At 34.2% G+C, this 13,599-nt stretch overlaps 1 protein-coding gene across 1 annotated transcript in view; it reads left to right on the top strand.

Annotated features, from left to right (window-relative positions):
- The first annotated feature begins 524 nt into the window (after positions 1–524).
- The window catches only part of ntng1a (netrin g1a), a 246,632-nt gene continuing 233,557 nt past the window's right edge, over positions 525–13,599 (top strand). Inside the window, exons 1-2 of the mRNA XM_073940887.1 lie at positions 525–581; positions 1,035–1,122. The gene's annotated coding sequence lies outside the window, so the exon portion shown is untranslated. The remainder of the gene's footprint in view (positions 582–1,034; positions 1,123–13,599) is intronic.

The following is a 13,599-nucleotide window of genomic DNA, read 5'->3' on the forward strand; positions in this document are numbered from 1 at the left end:
ATCTTTCAATTTTTATGTAACTCATTAGAGTTGCCGGATTTTGCTAGTAAAAAAATACACCTAGAATATACCCTCTTTATCTGACAAATCAGCTATAAACCAAAATAACACAACATACACTTCATTTTTTTATGAACTCCATAAACTGGATGCATTACTTCCAATACTGTTTAATATGCATTGTCTATTATAAGTAGATATGGCAACACCTGCTACAAAGCAACTTCCAATCATAAGTGAAACATGATGGCTCGGTCAGTGGTGCAGAGTATGGAGGGAAAAAAATAAACAATGCATAATCGTAATACTGCATTAAAAATGGACCAGAAAAGTGCTTACAGTCAAAGCTCATTGCTGAACTTACATATTTTAAAAAGCCTTCATTAGTATTGACTTTTTTGGTCTACTGTGCTTTTAAAAAATGTTGTTTCTTTCTTTTCGTTTTTTTTTTTTTTTTTTTTTTTTTTTTTACTTTTGATTGACATTGATTGTTTTCATCCACAAAGCTTTTTATTATGTTACAGAGAAGAGGCATGACACGTAATGTCAGCCGGTGCTGAGCAGATGTTTTGGGGTTAATGGTGAGTGACAAAAAAACATTAACCAGTCCATTAACATGTTATATAAACATATGCCAAAAATTTTATTTATTAAGAATTATTTTATGTATTAAATTATAAAGTAAGTATAAATAAATTATAAGTAAGCATAAATAAATAAATAAATGCTAAAAAATAATAATAATAAAAATAAATAAATAAATAAAATATATAATAAATAAATAAAATACATAATAAATAAATAAATAAATAATAAATAACTATTATATTATTAAAATGCAATGCATGTAAATAATTCATAACTCACAAATAAATAAACCGAAAAGTCAAATAAATAAAATGTTGTGTGTTAAATTGGGTTTGCAAACAAAAAATAAAGATGTATACTTTTTTTTGAGTATCTACTTTTGATTGACATTGATTGTTTTAACCAACAAAACTTTTTTTTTTTTTTTTTTTTTTTTTATGTTACAGAGAAGAGGCCCAACATGTGATGTCAGCTGGAACTGAGGAGATGTTTTGGGGTTAAATCATAAATTTGTATTAACTTATGCATCTAATGGTGAGTGAGAACAACAATTAACATGTTATAAAAACATATGCCAAAAAGTACTTATTTTAAGTCTTAACTCATAAATTAAAATAAACATAACTAAATAATAAATAAATAAAAATTATTAAAAATAGTAGTAAAAAAATCATTAAATAAATAAATAAGTATTAGCTAATTTAAGTAATATCTGACAATGCAGGTAAATAATTCAGAATTCATAAATAAATAAACCGAAAAAGTAAAATAAAGAAAATGTTGTTTGTTGAATTGGGTTTACAGACAAAAAAGCATGTAGATATTTTCTGAGTGAGGTCAGGATTTTGAAATGTTATGAGGCCTGTTATCAGCTTTAATGGATAGTCATCAAAGTCAGCGTTTTAGTCACATCTTTCAAGAGCATCAGTCCTCCACGTCTTATTTAAAATGTCTGGTATCAAATACCCTGTCTGGCAGCCTAAACCCAGATGAAACCAGAGTCCGACAGATGTCTTCCCTCTTCCACCACAGCTGCCATGCTTTAGTACGTGCCCTTCATGTCCTGAATTTTTCTATTTGTCACTCCTGTCCAAATGTCAGAGCATCATGCTGACTATCAGGAATGGTCTTTTCTTCTTGCAGCTTTTAATGACTTCATGGGCAGCACTGAGAGGAGCCTTTTAGGTAAAGCATGCTGTAAAGCAATCTTATCAGGACTTTGGGCTGCCAATTCATTATTTCAATGCTTTTTTTTTTTTTAAAGAACTGCTGTACCTGTTTTGCTGTGTGTAAGGGCTCATTGCCTGCATCTTTGATGATTGGGTGAGCATCCAAGTTCATTCTGTCATGTAGATCTATTAGAGGATCAACTTATGTTGCAGAACACTGTAAAAAATTGTTGGCTCAACATCCATTACTTAATGTTGATTAAACAACAACAACAAAATCAACAAAACATTTTACAGCCGTTTTAGGTTTACTTAAAATATATTGGTTTGTTAAAGTAAAAAATGTTAGTTAAAATGATCATAAATATATGCATGAAGAAAATACAAAAAAAAAAAAAACAACAACAACTAATATTGCAGTTATAGGATGAAATTAAGTAAACCTAACTGTTTTTGTTTAGTCTTCATTACTGTCAGCTTCCATTGATTTCATTAGTATCTGCATTTCCTACTATGGAAGTCAATATAGGTTTCCAACATTCTTTCTTTCTTTCTTTCTTTCTTTCTTTCTTTCTTTCTTTCTTTCTTTCTTTCTTTCTTTCTTTCTTTCTTTCTTTCTTTCTTTCTTTCTTTCTTTCTTTCTTTCTTTCTTTCTTTCTTTATTTATTTTAGTATTTTAGTACTTTTAAATTTTTATGATTTTTTAAAATATTTGTATTATTTATTTATTTATTTGTATTATTTATATTTATATATTTATTTATTATTTTTATTTTTTATGTTTTTAATTGTATTTATTTGTTTATTTATTTATTTACTTTATTATTTTATTATTTTTTTACTTTAAAATTTTTATTATTTGTTATTATTTATTTATTTTTTGTAATTTATTTATTTATGTTTTTATTTATTTTTTATTTATTTATTATTTATTTACTTTTTGTGCAAAACAACAACAACAACAAAACACTTCAAACTGGTTTGAAACAAGTAAAGGATTAGTAAATGGTGACAGAATATGCATTTTTGGTTAAAGTATCACTTTAACATTTCTTTATTTTTTGAGTTTTCAGAATAAGTTGCATACACATTGAGTAAAACATGACCATTATACAGTATTTAAGGGACAAAAAAAATGCATTGTGGTCTAATTAAAAACATTAATACCGCAGTGTGCACAGTTAAGCATGAAGAGTAGACTATGCCAATACAGGTCAAAGGGATTTCCCACAGCTTTTTAAAATGACTCAGATTTACCTTTTAATATATGTCCAATCTAACGACGCAGTGGCACAGTAGGTAGTGCTGTTGTCTCATAGCAAGAAGGTTGCTGGTTTTAGCCTCGGCTGCGTCAGCTGGCATTACTGTGTGGAGTTTGCATGTTCTCCCCGTGTTGGCGTGGGTTTCCTCCAGGTGCTCCGGTTTCCCCCACAGTCCAAAAACATGTGGGACAAAAGAATTGGGTAAGCTAAAATTGACCGTAGTGTATGTGTGTGAATGAGAGTGTGTGAGTGTTTCCTAGTGATGGGTTGCGGCTTGACGATCATCCGCTGCAAAAATATGTGCTGGATAGGTTGGTGGTTTATTCCACTGTTGCAATCCCAGATTGATAAAGGGACTAAGAAAGGAAATTAATAAATTAATATACGTCCAATCTTTTCCAATTATGGTTCCTTTATGATGCATTTGGGACATTGAGGTAAAACAGTGTTGTTTATTTTACTATATTTATATGGGAATATTTATGCTCTATTCATTTATTCATTTTCTTTTTGGCTTAGTCCCTTTATTAATACGGGGTCACCACAGCGGAATGAACCGCCAACTTATCCAGCACATTTTTATGCAGCGGATGCATCCCACACACACTCATTCACACTCATACACTCATACACAAATTTAGCCTGCCCAATTCACCTGTACTGCATGTCTTTGGACTGTGAGGGAAACCGGAGCATCCGGAGGAAACCCATGCAAACGCAGGGAGAACATGCAAACTCCACACAGAAACACCAACTGACCCAGCTGAGGCTCAAACCACCTTCTTACTGTGAGGCGACAGCACTACTGCACCACTGCGTTGCCATATACGCTCTATGTACAATATTAAATTGCTAATAGCTTTTTACTAACATTTAAAGCTTTGTAGTAACACTTGACTTATAATGAATTGCTTGATCCTTTCTACAAAAGTAAAAGGCACTTTTTCACCAGAAATGGACAAAAGTTAATTTTTAGCATGCTGTCACTTTTAAATTTGAATTTGGACATCAGCTTTGAAATTTACAAGGGAAAAGTCTTGCTGTTGAGGATATATTGGTATTTTTCTCCTCTCTGTCAGTCTAGTGATGGTGGAGCTGCATTGTGCTGTTTTGCGCTCTCTCTTGTGGTCAGCTAATGAGATCTGCAGGCTAAAGGGACTATAGACTGAAATTGCATTTTTCCAGCAGTGATATACTGGCTGTCACAACAATCAGCAATGGTCACTCATGTTAGCACATGTATTCTTCAATATTGTTTTACAGGCAACCAAGAGTAGCAAATCAACAATATAAACTCTAAAAAATACTGGTTGCCTGACACTTTTAAGTTGACTGGTAACACTTTAAAGTACCAATTCTCACGATTTACCAGTGCCTAATTACCTGTCTATTTTTTAACATATATGCTGTATATTAGTACTAATAAAGTACATTTTCATTTATTCATTCATTTTCTTTTTGGCTTAGTCCCTTAATTAATCAGGGGTCCCCGCAGAGGAATGAACCACCAACTTATCCCTCATATGTTTTTATGCAGCGGATACCCTTCCAGCCGCAACCTATCACTGGGAAACACCCATACAATCCCAGTCACACCCGTACACTACAGACAATTCAGCCAATCCAATTCACATATGGCGCATGTCTTTGGACTGTAGGGGAAACCGGATCGCCTGGAGGAAACCCACACCAACACAACGAGAACATGCAAACTTCACACAGAAATGCCAACTGACCCAGCCGAGGCTTGAACCAGAGACATTCTTGCTGTGAGGCGACAGCGATACCCACTGCACCACCACGCCACCCTTAAGTACATTTACATCATGATTTTTTCTTTATTTAATCCTATCTTAACCCAACTACTAACCTAATAACTCAACACAATCTCACAGCAATTCGTAACTTTTTCATTTAGCGGCTAATTCATATAATCTAATTCGTATAATTTAGTACGATTTGCTTATCCCCCAATGACGGGGGTTAGGGGTGGGGTTAGGTGCCACGCCTCCTTTTTAAAATCGTACCATTTCGTACGACTGAACTCGTACGAATTTGTACGAATTAGCCACTAAACTGCCAAAATGTAAAATACTTACGTTTTCTCGTGAGATCAGGCTGAATAACTTTAATAAAAACTGCAAAAAAATGAGTTTATTGAGCTAAAAGTATATAAACCAGAATTGCATCTTAAAATAAAATCTGATATAATTATGATTTTACTAAATATAATTTTAACTTAAATGACATTAAACTGATGTGAAACAGCTTAAATAACTAAAATAAATAAATAAAAGGAAGTTACAGACATGATTGACTTAAGTTAGAACTACCATACAACCATATGTTGTAATTATGTTGTGATCAAACCACTTTTCTTTTGAATATTTGTTTTATTTGGTTTATTTATGTGTTTTGAAAAAGCAATTTTACCTGTAGGTGAAAAAAAAAAAACAGTTGAACTGTGAAAGTGGATGTAAAATTATACAAATATTCTGAAACTCAAAATTGAAAATAAATAAGTTCCATTTGAATATATTTTAAAAAGTGGTTTGCTTTGTGTGATTCAACATGTAACCATGATGATTTTCAGCATCATCACTCTAGTCTTCATATAGTTTATCATTTATTAGTTAATTATTTATATTTACTATTGGAAGTCATGCTGCTTTATATTATTGTCCGATTCAAGATTTTTTTATTTAAAAAAAAAAAGATGACTCCCAGTGTTAGATTGTAGCAAGAAGGGCATCCATCGGTAAAACATTTGCCAGAGAAATTGGTGGTTCCTTTCACTGTGGTCAACCCTGATCAAAGCACAGAATAAGCCTAAAAAAGTAAGTATGCAAGTAATTTATTATTTTATCACTATAATGGATCCCATTTTTAATTTTAGTTAAAGTGGACCTATTCAGCCCCTTATTGCAAGATGTAAAATAAGTATGTCTCTTAGTAAGTATGCTAAGTTTTAGCTGAAATACCACTAAAATAATGGTTTATAACCCTTTGAAACTGACTCTTTTAGGCTTTGATCCAAATTGTGTCATTTTGGTGAATGTCGCTTTAAATTCAAATTTAATTTGGGCTTTTTTCAAAAGAGGGCGGAGTTACAAACGCCTATGCATCAGCATAGCAGCAGATTCAAAACAGGAATGTTACCTCTGTGGAAAACTCAAAATGGCAAAAGAAGCGTCTCAGAAGACATTTATATGCTCCACATTTGTATTCTGCCTAATCGCTTACATTGATTACAGTATTGTTTGCAGGTACAATATGAAAACTAATGACAGATGGCTGCTTCTTACTCAGGGTTGTTTATGCTAATGAGGGAGAGATTGTCACTAATGGGCAGGACTTTTCTCTCTTTGATGACTCATACAAAGGGAGAATGTCAGTCAAAGGGTTTCTACAGGCTGTTTTAATCAAGTGTGATTATAAAAAAAATGAGTGAATACATTTAGCATTAGAGGCTAGCTATTTTCACACACTGCTGCCACACAACTGTATTTAAACCTCTTATAAAAGTGATATTTGCATAATAGGTACCCTTTGAAAGACCTGTCACATTCATATTGATACATATGTTAATCTAAACTGTAGACAATGTTACATTTAATGTTTTTCCTCAACATTTCCTCTACCCTTAGTCCTTCTTCCAGATGTTACCTTTGGAACAAGAGGCCTTACTTATTGTAACAGTATATTTTCAGCGATACTCACCGACATCACCAACCTCCAGAGCCGTACGATGTAGCTATTGGGAAATGTGGCTGGAAATCTTAGACTTGAACACATTCTGATGGCAAATATTTATGAATGACAGATCGCTAGGCTATACGGTTGCAGAAAATCTTTACGGAAAGGAACATGAGCCCGGGACAGGATCATAGGCCCTGCGGAGGCTGAAGAAACTCAACCACAGATATAGACACACCGACAACCTCCAAGATTAATGTGTTTCCTGCTTTCATAGCTCACAGATAAGAGCGCCACAGTCTGCTAGTGCTTGTCATTTTTATGGAATATGATATAATAATGTGCTGCATTATCATATGGAAGAAAATAGCACAAGATGATGCATGAAACTCAGTCGCAAGAAGCTGGTTTCAGGTTGGTTTGGTGTCTTGTAATGCGTTTCCCAAAAACATTGTTAGCAAACTAAGGTCGCAATCTAGGGATTCAGTGTTTCCCAAATCCAACGTTCCAGCAAGTATTCACAAACAGTAACACAAACTTGAGTGAAATACATAGAAAAAAAAAAAACAATTTTTGTTGTGTTCAAACTACTTGTTTAAAACAAGTAAAACAACTCAATTTTTAAATTCATACTGTTTAAATACATACACTCTCAGAAATAAAGGTACAGGAGTTGTCACTGGGGCAGTATCTTTTCAAAAGATATATATTTGTACCTGAAGGCTTCATAATGGTACCTAAAGGTACTTTTTAGATAAATTTGGGTATTAATATGTACATTTCAGGTGCCACTGTGAACTCTTTTAGTAAAAACATGTACCTTTTGAAAAGGTACTGCCACAGTGACTGCTCCTATACCTTAATTTCTGAGAGTGTGCTCAAAGAGCTTAGAATGACCAAGAGGCGACACTCTAGTGTAATTTCGGAAACAGCCACTAGAGCCACTAGGCCATTTTGGAATGAAAACTCCATTAAAACAGCAGCATATCTGGTTAATAAACTATTAAAAGTGCTGATGATTGTGATAGTAAGTGTTGTATTGTCGTCTTTCAGGTTGTATCTCAACTTTATTGAAATTTACTTAAATTTGTAAAATCTAGTGGAATTCCTACCATAAAAATATATGTCCGAAGGCTGGTCACCGGCAGCCAATGAGCTTGCTCCGTATCAGTTTAAATGCTCCACGTCATTCTCTGCCATAAAGCTGCAGCGCCCCTCCTCCACCCCAGCTCCACTTGTGTTTAGATCTGCTTCACAGGGTTACATATATATTATGTTTGCAACAGCAGCGTGTTATATTCTTAGACAGCTGTGTATATACTGGCAATAGCTTATCTCAATACTTGCTTTGCCATATTAATCAAAGCAGCAGCAGCAGCTTATGCCTAGTTCAGACTGCGTGATTTTAGCCACGATTTTGGCTCGCCGGCAGGTTTTGAGAAATCGCAGACAAATGCCTGAAATCACAGGCAAATCGCTGCTCGTGCACGTGAGTGACAATCACACAGTATGAACGATCAAAGACGCGATCTGAGAGAACTGTGAGTTGTCGGCAATTCTCCCTATAGTAAAGTCATGCAATGTGAATGTCCATGTCGCCGAACCATCTTGCAGTGTAAACAAAGCAGCGACGAAACGCTAGCCCAGATAGTCATGCAGTGTGAAAACATCTGTGACACGACTAGTTTGAAAATCATGCAGTCTGAACTCGGCATTAGCAGATGCATACAGCCAAGACCAAAAACATCAACATTGCCATAAACATATTCATTGCCTACTAAATCCAGACAGTGTTTATTTTTTACAGTGAAATTGACTTTTGCTATTCGTTCAAGTTACAGTAGCTACTTAAAAGGAGTTGAAACAACACAAGTATTTGGGGGGATAACTTAGTGTTTTGTGTTCAATTGACTTAAATTTTGGAAAAAAGGATTGAGATAACTTAAATAATTTGTGCTGGGACAGCTGGAAGGAATTGTGTGGAACCCAGCATTGTTTACATTGTTTGCAACTTCAATGATGTATTTATTAATCAGTTACTTTTTTTTTTAAGTAACCTACCCACAAGACTAGTGAATATGCTTCCTACAGTGTCATTATGCTTACTGTAGGATGACTTAAATCAACCAAATGGCCCAAATAATCTAAATGCACTACAGAATGTTACATTTGCAGTATTCTACAAATTGCATGTAAACACATCAGCCTTTCAGAGTATAATACTCACGATTCTTGAGTTCTTTTTAAAGAGCTACTTTTTTCTCGTACTTTGAGTAATAAACAACAGATACTTTTACTCTACTTGCACAACATTTTTGAACATGGTACTTTTACTTGAGTATGCTTTTTTAGTACTTTTTCCACTGCTGGTTATATTTACAGCAATAATCAGATATTGTTTTGATCTCAAACTTGAATATATTGGCAGTTTCTTTAACAGTGAGTTGTGTCCTTGTTTGGGAAATGCACCCCTGCTTTGGACAGAAGAGCTGGACGTGCTGCTGTTTGGAATGTGTGTGTGTGTGTGTGTGTGTGTGTGGATGTCGGTGTGTTTGCGCAGGGAGTGTTTGATGAGGCTTTATCACAGTCCCATATGGCTGTTTAGGACAGCGCTGTTGATCCCTCTGAAAAAACAACAGGGTTTAAGTATGGAAGAGGTTTTCAAACAAGCAGCCAAAAATATTTGTTTTATTTGGCTGATTTAGGTTTTTTGTAAATGCTATTTTACCTGGAGAAAAAGGAAAAATTTCAAAAATGGTGTTTAAAACCTCAGCAAAAAAAAAAAAAAAAACTGAGACTGTGAATTAATATTTCATAATTTATATCTGCTCAATGCTGATTTACATGTTAAAATTTATTTTTGTGATTGTAATGTTGTGGTTTTTTCATTGCTACAGTATTTTTTTTTTAAACGTTAGTTAATATTTAATAACTAATTTAAATGTATTTGTACCTAACAATGTCAAGTTTTTTTGTGTGTGCAACAATATGTTATTTTAGTATAGAGTGATCATTGTAGGATTTAATAATATTTTACATTCAGATTTTTTAAATCATATTCGTTCATTAAATATGCCTGTTTATTTATTTTTTTCTTCTCTCTCTGTTTTTTGCGTTAGATGTCTTATTTCTAACCCATATGACAAATAGCTATACCATACTGTATTGAGTTTGCTTTTTTCATATGTTATGACCTCAAAGGTGGTCAGTCAAGGGGCAGGAGAGTAACATTAGTTTTGGATGAAACACATAAGCAAACACGCAATTTTAATGAGTGAGGGACTAAATACCACAAATAACAATATAATAATATAATAATGCAATTAAGTCAGTTTTATTAACAAAAAATAGTGATAAAAATTGCAAAAATATGTGTACGTACAATACGGGTCAAAAGTTTGGGAACAGTAGGATTTTTAATTGTTTTAAAATAAGCTTTTCCTCCTCACCGAGGCTGCATTTATTTCATTAAAAAATACAGTGCAGATTGTAAAATTGTGAAATTTTATTGCACTATAAAATAACTGTTCAAAAGTAGTTTAGAATTTAATTAAATCATTTATTCCAGTGATTTTAAAGATTAATTTTCAGCTTTATTATTCCAGTCTTCAGAGTCACATGATCATTCAATCACTCTAATATACAATTATTATTATTAATATTAATATTATTAATGGTAATAGTAATAAAAGCAATAATGACTGGAGAAACAATTTCTTTTGAAACTACATACAAAAGGAAAGCTGTTCTTTAAAATTTTATTAAATATTAAAAAAAAGAAAAAAAAGATATATATTTATGTACAGTTGAAGCCAGAATTATTAGCCCCCTTTGATTTTTTTTTCCTCTTTTTTTTAAATTTTCCCAAATTATGTTTACCAGAGCAAGGAAAATTTCACAGTATGTCTGATATTTTTTTTTTTCTTCTGGAGAAAGTCTTATCTGTTTTATTTCGGCTAGAGTAAAAGCAGTAAAAAAAAAAAAAAAGGTCAATATTAGTAGCCCGTTTAAGCTATATATATTTTTCTCGGTTATCTACAGAACAAACCATCATTATACAATAAGTTGCCTAATTACCCTAACCTGCCTAGTTAAACTAATTAACCTAGTTAAGCCTTTAAATGTCACTTTAAGCTGTATAGAAGTGTCTTGAAAAACATCTAGTCAAATATTATTTACTGTCATCATGGCAAAGATAAAAGAAATCAGTTATTAGAAATTAGTTATTAAAACTATTATGTTTATAAATGTGTTAAAAAAATATATATTTTTTTTCCGTTAAACAGTAATTGGGGGGAAAAATAAACAGGGGGGCTAATAACTCAGACTTCAACATAATATCCAAAACAATAGAAATAAATTAAACATAACAACCATTTCTATTTGGCCAAATTTTTACCAAAATATTTCTTTACTATGAAAGGCACTATAATACAAGAAAAGTCAAAACATACAGCCAGTGGAGCTCGCTCCTAACCTAGTGTGTCTAACAAAAGTAATATTCAAAGCCTATGTGTGCACAGTGCATGTCGCTCGACATTCTTACCTGTCCCACTCTCAGAGGAGCATAAAACTGACAGTGGACAAATGAAAAATAGACAACAATCGCGGACATACTAAAATGTAACACACTGACTGAATGCATGGAAAATCACAAAACACAATACAGAAACTCAAAGTGTCCCGGGCCTTGCATGTAGTGTCCTGTCACCACTTTTATGCCACAATGGCATAAAATCTACAGTTTTTGAATTTAAAATGATTTTATAACCAACAATGTGAAAACTTTTATGAACTTGTAACTTTATTTGAATTTATATCTGTATTTTTTCTTTTTCTAACTTATTTTTCATAATAGTGAAATCTAAAAATTCACAATAGACATTAATTATAATTATTGACAATAATTATTAATTATTTGAAAATATCATTTATTCATTTTCTTGTCGGCTTAGTCCCTTTATTAATCTGGGGTCGCCACAACAGAATGAACTGCCAACTTATCCAGCACGTTTTTATGCAGCAGATGCCCTTCCAGCCGCAACCCATCTCTGGGAAACATCCACAAACACTCATTCACACACACACTTATACACTTTGGACAATTTAGCCTACCCAATTCACCTGTACCGCATGTCTTTAGACTGTGGTGGACACCGGAGCACCCGGAGGAAACCCACGCAAATGCAGGGAGAACATGCAAACTCCACACAGAAACATCAACTAAGCCAAGAATAGAACCAGCAACCCCGCAACCTTCTTGCTGTGAGGCAACAGCACTACTGCCTCGCCCTATTTGAAAATATGTATATTATTATATGTTTTTAATATGTACATTATAGATATTTATATAAAAAATATATATATAAGCTAAAAGTTTTTTGTTTTTTTCTCTCACACAACTATTTTTTGCCATGGAAGTTTCATTACAAAATAACTTCTTTCAAAATGCTTTTGTAGTTAAGTCCAAAAGTGTTGGAGGTTCAATATATTCCAGTTACCTCATACAAGTTTAACGAGGATTGTTTCTTGGAAATTTGCAAATCGCCAGCACTTCTCGGCTCTAGCGTGATCCTCGGGTCACCTCAAGAACAGCCGCAAATGCCATCAGATAAAAAACAGGAAAGACGGCTCTCAGTTCCTATACCCCAGACACTTTTTGCCTCCCTCAACAGAAATCAATACCTAGCCTTGGGTAAACTCTTCAATGCTCGAGCCTTTGCTTGTTGACTCTGAAGCCACAGCGACGGTTTCAATGTGGCCCCTGTACAGCGCTGGATGTCGATACAATTCCTTTCCACTCTTCCAGCACGCCAGTTCCCATCGGAGACATGCTTCTGAACTCCGATTGCTTTCTGTCCCTTCAGTCGCACATTTTAGCCCCTTTTCTGCTGTCCTGTTCCACACTTCCTGCTCTTAGGCTGCGAACGAGTCGTCATTTCTGTGACAGCCTTTACAATGTGTCCTGAAGAATATGGTTCAGCTTTAATTTTTCATCCGTCATGCTCCTGGGATTCTGGCTTCGGCTTATTGTGGTCTCTCTGCTTTTGTGGTTCTCTACTTTTTCTGTTAACATCCGTTTGAAATCAAAATGAACAATGTTTACTTTGCTATCGCACATTGTCATTCTTGAGGTGTTAATATAACAATTAATTCTGTTGAAGTTCATTCACTGAAAAACTCACTGTGTTGGTAATCTTCAATCAAACGCTGACCATTTGCTTCCGTGTTTGGACTGCCACTATATATATGCACAATTTATGCTCACAATATTTTGATGGATAAACATTTGCCATTTAGTCTGGGACTAGCCTTAAGCCTCGTCAGTGAAACTGGAGTAAAATGTAATTTCTATATGGAACTATTTGTGAGAAATCTACTGCTTAAATGTATACAAATATAAAGACATTTTTATTGCTCATGATTTTTTGAAGAAATAAAAAAGCACAGAGGTTGAACAAGGATCTTAGTCTTCTGCTCAACCCAGGCTCATTCTGAAAATGTAGTCCCGCAGACGTTTCTAAAGAGACTGCTAAATACGTCCCGGGTGATACGTATTTTTGCAGTTTTTGTTTTCGCGAATCCGCAAGAGGCCGCTGTGTGCACTTTTTTTCGCATCTCAAACGCCTCTTGTGAGTGCCGTTTGCGCCCACGCTGTTCTTGTGTGAACCCACCAGAGGCCGCTGTCGAACAAATGTCTGTCCAACTGCCTGAATGATTGCCTGGGCGACCGGCCAATGGGCTGACTCACCCTCCTCCTTCCCCGAACCCAACCAGTTTTACCGATTGACCCCAGCGCCCACCCACTTACTTCCCTAAACCCAACCAACAATTTGCGAAAGCCGTACAGAAAAATGATATGAGGCAGTATGACGCCATTTCTT

The sequence above is a fragment of the Danio rerio genome, chromosome 24, assembly GCF_049306965.1.
Source record: "Danio rerio strain Tuebingen ecotype United States chromosome 24, GRCz12tu, whole genome shotgun sequence".
Lineage (NCBI taxonomy): Eukaryota > Metazoa > Chordata > Actinopteri > Cypriniformes > Danionidae > Danio > Danio rerio.